Source organism: Ahaetulla prasina, chromosome 1 (genome assembly GCF_028640845.1).
Source record: "Ahaetulla prasina isolate Xishuangbanna chromosome 1, ASM2864084v1, whole genome shotgun sequence".
Classification (NCBI taxonomy): Eukaryota; Metazoa; Chordata; class Lepidosauria; order Squamata; family Colubridae; genus Ahaetulla; species Ahaetulla prasina.
This window is the reverse complement of record NC_080539.1, coordinates 60,450,348-60,458,274: the sequence shown is the minus strand read 5'-3', so window position 1 is coordinate 60,458,274 and position 7,927 is coordinate 60,450,348.

Here is a 7,927-nt window from a genome sequence, read left to right as displayed (position 1 = left end):
AGAAGCCACTGTCTGATGATCGGCGCAGTTCTAAACATCCATTATTCCTCATCCAAAATAAAGGTTGCATTTACCAGCCACGGTTTACTACTTGGAGAGAGTTAGTTACGTTGCATTCACAGGAATCCGATCCTGAGTAAACCTGGTGTAGAATCACGCAACAATCGAGCGTTGAGAGAGCTGGGGAGAAAAAAAATAAAAACGGGAAGATAGGAAATGGGGATAGAAGCGGGTGTTAAGTTATTTTAGGGTAATGTTAATAGGACTTGAACTTATACAGATTTCCCCTCCCATAGAAATAGGAACTTGGTGATTATGTGGGTCTGCAGTATTTCTTCCTTTTGTGCCCAGAATGCAGACTTTTACATATTTCTCCCAGCACTTGCATCCAACTCCTGTAGAGGTGTGCCCAAGCTTTAACTTTTCTTCTAGGTCCCTAGTCAGCCCTAGCCACCCTTTGTTGCAACAGTGTTAAAACTGTTTCCCTCTCCTCTTGACACAGCTACTGTCACGAATGCAATCAGATACACCTCACATCCTACCAACCCAAGGGTGTGGTGTGGAAGCAGCACATTTGGGTTGTAGAGGAGTCTGCTTTTATGCCAGGGCTTGGCTGTCTAGTTGACTGGGGAATTCTGGGAATTAAAGTACACAGATCATAAAATTGTCCAGGTTGGACACTCCCTGTTTTATGCCTGCCAAGATAGGTCGTTGCTGTCAGAAGTAGTGGAGGATGGTGTCCCATGGCCAGCAGTGAAATAAGACTCAACTTCTGGTCCAAGATCTATGCAGATTGTCCTACCAGACAGCAAAATGTCTTGGCTCTTTTCACAATTGCCTGGTGCTGTACATAATCCGTCCTTCTTTCTCAGACTTTCCTTGGCAACTCCTCAGATCTTTAGGAAGGCCTGGTGCTCATTTTGAGTATTGCTGCAATTTGTAGGAGGCATTTTAATCTCCCGCATATGTGGATAAATTCAGTAAACACAGTGAAGTAAACAATTATCCTTCCCTCCCCAATTACATTTTATATTGCTGGGGTCTCATATTTATAGCTTCTATGTTTTCCCTAATAAAGATATAAAGTGATGTATTTTTCTCTCCAGTTAATATTCTGCCATAATAGTAGCTTCCCATCTCACCCCTGCCCCCTGCCTCATTTTTCATCACTTATTAGTTCAGCTCTCCAGCTGTTCAGCATCACTACTGGGTGTAAAGACATAATTCTGATGAGTTTACTTTGGTTCAGATTTACGGCATGTCACATAGGTAAACAAGTGTCTTATTCACATTTCCATTACAATATACTTATTTTTGCATGACAACATCTGTCCACATAGCACTAACAGGCACTGAAAATTGAGCATTTTTGCCAGGTTAAAATGATGTTTGGGGCGGCTTGTTTATAATTGGAACAAACTGACTGTCAACAAGAGGAAAATGAAACATGTTGGCTGAAGCATCAGATTCCTTGTTACATCAGGCATGACATCTCTTCCATAGAAAAAAGGCTTTCCATGATTTTATTTAAAAGTGAAATAGGTTGTAGATAAAAGCTTCTAGAACCGTCTGTCAGAGAACACATTATGCCATACATTATTGTTAGCTTCATTTGCAGTCACTACACTCCTGTGAAATAGGTCATGTTGTAAGACAGTAGATGACTCAAGCCAAATTTGATTCCTAGAGTCCTAGGCAATATTGTATTTCTACCATGTCTTCTTGACATTTGCATATATGAAGATGCATGTGCACCCACAATGCACTTTGAGGTGGTTTGGTCTAGGGCATCCACTAGCAACATCAATTATTTCCTTAGTTTATTGAAATATTTCTTTTTCTGTATGTATTAATCACTTACAATCCAAGTATACCTGACTACATAACCCAAATTGGATAGTAAACCACATCCTCAGTTCAGCAGCTGATTTCCTAGAAAAATCACAGTCAACAGATTCAGAAATTCTGAGACAAATGCTCTGATGTTTTCTGTTACTATCAAATATGTGGCTGATGGTATGCGTGATCAATTGATGAGTCAGTGCAACAAGGTTTGGCTATCTCTCTTCCCTCTGTCCATATATGCACTGAATGGATAGAAAGAGGTTATCTGAATGGAGTCTAATATTGTTCTGCAATATATCTGGTGGTTGGGGAAGATGTTCATGTAGTATTATAAAGAAGACCAGTTATGCCTCTCTTGCTGCAGTCCTTTAAAAAGAGATCGTCTCCTTGGCAGATTTAGAACTCTGAACTACCATGCAGTGTTGTTGCTGAAGGATAGCTGGGTCAGGGCCACTTCAGATTTGGTTTATGTGATTTCCTATGAGTCACAGTATTTGGGAATGGGAATATAAACAAAAATCCATAGCCCAGAAAAATAATAGAATACATTTTAAATGGCTTCTCTGGAGACTTCTCACATTCCATCCCCTTTGTTCCAAGAACCAATTTAACATTCATTCTCTTATGAGAAAATCTGGCTTTGAAAGGTTTCTCACATTTTTATTGATATAATGGACTCACGAAAATTCCTCAGGAGCTTTTTTCCCTTTTTTAAATAAATGCAGATAGATGATTTCTATTAACTTTGGTTAGCAACACCCTGGAATAACTTTCATAAATCAAAGATAAGCCTTTTCTTAATGCCACTTAAATTTGGTTGTGGGAAAATAAAGTCAGTTGACCTTTGTAGAGGTTATCTGGTAACTTGTTTATTAAGAAGTAATTTCAATAGTTCAGAAGGGTTTTCTAACTAGAAGGTAAGGCAAATAATGCCACTATCATTAAAAAGTCACTGGATGACAATGCCTTCAAAGAACTGTAAACTCATGAATGGATTTCATTATCTCCTATGCCCATCCTAAACATTGTATGTATCACTTTGATTCCACCAAAGTGGATTCGTCTTAGTCCTAGCCAACACTAATTCTGTTTCCCATGGAGGTACAGAACACGCTTGTCTTTCCCACAATTCAGCCTGGTTTCATTTGGCTATAATGAATAGAAGTCACCAACCATCATGAGAGAATCGTCCATTAGGTAGACTAATCTGCAATTCTTGGAGATGTAGTTCATCACTTCTAATGGGTCGCCAAACTTATTGAAGACTACAGTAATGTTAGCTGCCTGCATGTCTTGCTTAATTCATAGCTGGGCACTCAAGCCTGTATTGGCACCACTGTCATGGTAAGTATCTCTGTCTGTCAGGAAGCTTATGTCTACATGACACTTTATATGACTGAACCTTGAGACCAATTGCTTCACCTTGTGCTTTTCAGGATATTCAGCCTGTCACTGGGTGCTACTCTGCTGAAGTTGCTTCCTTATCATTTCCTGGATGGATGCTGGTGTGCAAAAACATCTCATTATTTTTCTTTTGCTAGCAGCAGAAGAAACACCATATCTGAACAAAAATAATGCAAAGACCATGGAGATAAGAAAATAAAATAAGGAAAAGGATATCATAGATAGAAGTTATTATGTGACACATTTTAAAGAAGAAAAGTTATCATTCTGGATAACTATCATTTTAGATAATTGGAGAGAGGATTCTGTTTACCTTTCCACTTCTGCTTTCATTGTTTTGAGCCAAAATTTTTTTTGTCTCTTCAAATAATTTACCCATGTTTTTCCTTAATATTTTCCAACAAATTTTTCCATGTATCTTTTTAAATATACATTTCTCTAATGTCCTACACTATCAATTAAAAAATATTATCCGATTGCACTTATTTTTTTAACGTTTAATTGAAGTTAAAACTTAATTAAACTTTAGAGAATTAAAAAAAAACAAATGATAATTGTGATACAGTTTATTCAAGAATAGGCAACGTGATTCTTATGGACTCTAAAAAGTGTGGACACTATCTTTGATTCCTCACAGGTTTCCTCTCCCAGTTAGATTTTTAAAAATAAATATTTAAAAATGTGCAAAAGATTAGCATGTTGTAACTCATAACATCAGTTTTCAGGATCATATTTATTTGTGCGAATGTTTGGGATCCCCAAATGTTCTTCTAGGACACGAGTGTCAAACTCACCACATGTGGCTGTCATGTGATGTTTTGCAATGTTTTTTTTCCCTTTGCGGAGCTGGGGTGGGCATGGCCTGAGCATGACGCATCTGCCACCAGTTTGACATCCTTGTTCTAGGTTGGCAGAAAACATTTTGGGCTACTTCCCCATCTGGTGGATAGGTATTCAGTGATTGACTAAACATATCATAGCAGCCAATTTGTAAATGGGCCAATTCTGAATGAGCATTTATGTTCTTGAAATGCATCCTCAGCCTCCCAGCTTAAGAAAAACCTGGCCACATTAAGGTCCTTTGGCAGTAACCTGCAACCAATTCAGTTTGGATTCCAGCCTGTTGGACAATTGCCTTGCTTTTGTGCCCTCCTATTATTTTTGCTTCAGGAAAGCAATTGCCAATCTCTTTCCTTCCTCTTGGAGTGCCTTACTAGACATACCTAATACACATAGTGGGTACTGTATAGTGGATATATGTCTACTTAACATACATAGCATCATTTGAAATTGATCAGAAACATAATATTTTTTTAAATTTTATTTTAAGAATGTTGTTTTCCCTGTGCTACCTACTTTTCTCCTGGGCTTTATTTGTGGCAGCTGGAGGTAAGTAACACCTAGAATCACCTTATTGGGAAGATGGGTGACATAAAAAAATTAATAAATAAAATAAACAAATAAAAGTAAAAGATGACATTGAATCTAGAAAGTGTTGATGATCTGTACTAAAGACAAGGCAATCAGGTAGTATGAATATACTACTGAATTTTGCATTTGAAAAATGTATGTTGTTGATTCGTATCATGTGAATAAAAGGAATTTCTCTTCATATATTGTTGGACCCCTCATTTATGTTTTATTTAAGAAAAATCTTAAATTATTGTGATGAACATTAGTTTCATTGTTTAATAGAAAAATGGTGGGAAAGCCGGCCAAGCCCTCAGGTTTCTTTGCATAATAGAAATTAATGTAGAGATTTGTACCTCATCCAACGTTTTCCAAATCTTACTACTTCAATCTATGTTTTCTGTTCAGTTGGGCCCATGTCCAGACAAAGCACCAGCCTTCATTGTGTTTATTTCTGAAGCATGTTAGAGGACGTTCTGTAGGGTCCAGGGATAGTTTTGCAATAAAGATTATGCAAGAGCTGTCATTTAGTTTTGCAAGCTTCACATGTCATTACTAATTGCTTAACTTTTATGCTTTTTAACTGTTAAATGACAAACATTAGTTAAAAGAGCAGGAGCTAAGTATCCACCTACACCATGTATAAGTTATGATATAAGAGTGATAAAAATATATTTTCTCTTTTAATGGGTGGTTTGGGGATTTCAGCACATGTAATGTATATGCAAGCCCATGTCAGGTATAGCTTTCATTCCAGATTAATTCATGCAGAATGCAGGCTTTGTCATCTTGCATAAATATCACGTGAGAAAGATTAAGAGGTAATGAACATTCTCCATTACCCTTTCCCTCTGTTTCTTATTTTCTCATATTTATAGAAGAATGCTTTTCTATTTTGCCTTCTGTTCGAGACAGAGGTCTCTTTATAAAGTGTTCATTGTTGGGCTGAAATATTTTTCCAATTGAGAATTCACTAATACTGTTTCTACCTTTAATTTAATTCTTTTATTTAATATTTAGCTATGTTTGCACAAAACTCTGAGCCTTTCATGTGTGAAAGCTTTTATGGTAATGTAAGACACATACACCTTCCATTTTGTTCATTTTAATTTGGTGCTCATAACATTCTTCACATTTCATTCTTGACCCAATTACAATGGCCTATGCCTCACTTTTTCTTGATTAGACTGAATGGTGACAGAATATCAACTACATCTTTTAAAGAGTTTCTTAAGTATGTCCAACCTTTTCTTAATATCTTATCCAGTTACATAAAGCACTGTCAGAAGTAACTTCTATTTTAATGTGGAAGCAACTGCTTAATTTTGTTAACTGCATTCAACTACTTATGTATTGCTGTCAAATAATTACATTAATGTGTCCATGAAATGATGAGTAGTCACGTTTGACTTGAAGGAGCTTTTACCTCTACGGTCAACTTCGAAATGTGCCCATGTTGCCACAGCCATCTTTTTGTTTCTCAGCTTGCCACATAGTATGGGGGGAGGGAGAGGTTTGAAATGTCAGGCCAGACAATAATAACTCATTGTTCCATGGGAACCAAGATCATCTCAACAGGTGCTGGCCAGAGACTTGAAGGAGTGATCCAGGAGATCCAGAACACCTCATTGGACAATGTGACATGTGACAAGAAGGGAGGGGAATATCTATTCTTTAATTATATGAAAACCATGGGAAATAGCTAGAGTTGGTTTTGCTTTCATGTGTGCTGAAATGATGCACTCAATAAAACAATTCTTAAAGAGATCTGATCATCTTGGAGTGCTGGCTTGGTTGGGTTCATCAGGTGGAACCTTGATATCTACTGAATAACGTTAACTGGAAACCTGGCAAGTAGTATTTCCCTTTGTCCTTTGTTCAAAACAGAAGCATATGCCATAATTTATAGTTTTTTCCATTGCCAGGGATAAAGTGAGGATGAAGATAATTTTTTTCTATGATGATGATGACAACAATGATATTAAATTTATGTTATTTGGGGTCATTCTATTTTAAGGTTCCTTCTGTGGATAAGACTCTCTTTCATTCAAGACAGTGCAGAAGCGTTCTCTTGCGTGTTTTATTACCAGTTTTCACTCAATTTAATAACAGAAAAATTGCTTTTGAAAGTTATTTTGCAAGGAAAAATATCACTGAAAGTTTCAGGAATGAGGTATAGTGTGCTCATGAGTCAACTAGACATGTGCATATGAATGCTTTCTCTTTTACTGTATAATAATCTTACAAATGGTTTGTAGACTCTTTGGTGTTCCATACTTCTCTTAAATTCGAGGAGAGGCAGCATGAGGGAAATCCTTTCACTTTGTTTTTCCAGGCTGGGAAGGCCAAGGGTGTGTGGGTGGATCTCACTTCTGATGGAAGAATATTCCAGAGGGCAGGGGCCAAAGCAGAAAAGGCTTTCTCCTGAATCCTACCAGCTGAAATTCTTTGGCTGACAGAATCCAAAATAGTCCCTTTTCCACTGGAATGAGTGGGCTGGTTTAGTTCCATTTGGGTAAGGTTGTTCGTCTGATACCCTGGACCCATGCCATAAAGGGCTTTAAAGGTGATAACTAACATCTTGAATCCGATCGAGAAGCAAACTGGCAGCTAGTGCAACTCAATAATAGCAGTGTCACATGGGTCACCCAAGTGGCCTCCAGAACTGTCCGTGCCTCTGCATTGTATGCCAGTTGTAATTTCTGAATGTTCTTCAAGGGTAGCCCCATGTAGAGCGCATTGCAGTAATCCAACTGGGAGATGACCAAGGCATGAATGACTATGTTCAAGGCCTCTCAGTCTAGGAAAGGGTGCAACTGGTGCACAACACAAAGCTGTGCAAAAAAAGGTAAAGGCACTCCTAGCCATGACTGCCACCTGCCCTTGAATGAAGTTGTAGAAGTGGTAAAATTCAAGATAAGGAAACATCTGGGAAATGTCTAGGAGAAGGAGGAAGATCTTCAAGGGGGAGAAGAGGGAGGGTATGCTGAAATTGGCAGTCAATCTGGGAAAAGCAACACATTTCAGCTCCAAATGGCATGACCTTGACTTCCCTCTCACACCCATCTGCAAAATCAATGTTATGATGAAAGATATAGGGAACAAAACTTTGAGCGTATAGAAAGAAAAAGAACCCTATAGATTTACTGTGAAAAAACTATAAAATTATAGAATGCTGTCTTGGGCTGTACTCGTACTGTATACAGAAAACATTCTCCATCCCCCCTGCGCAACTAAGATGTGAAGGTTGAATGAAGGTAACCTAGCA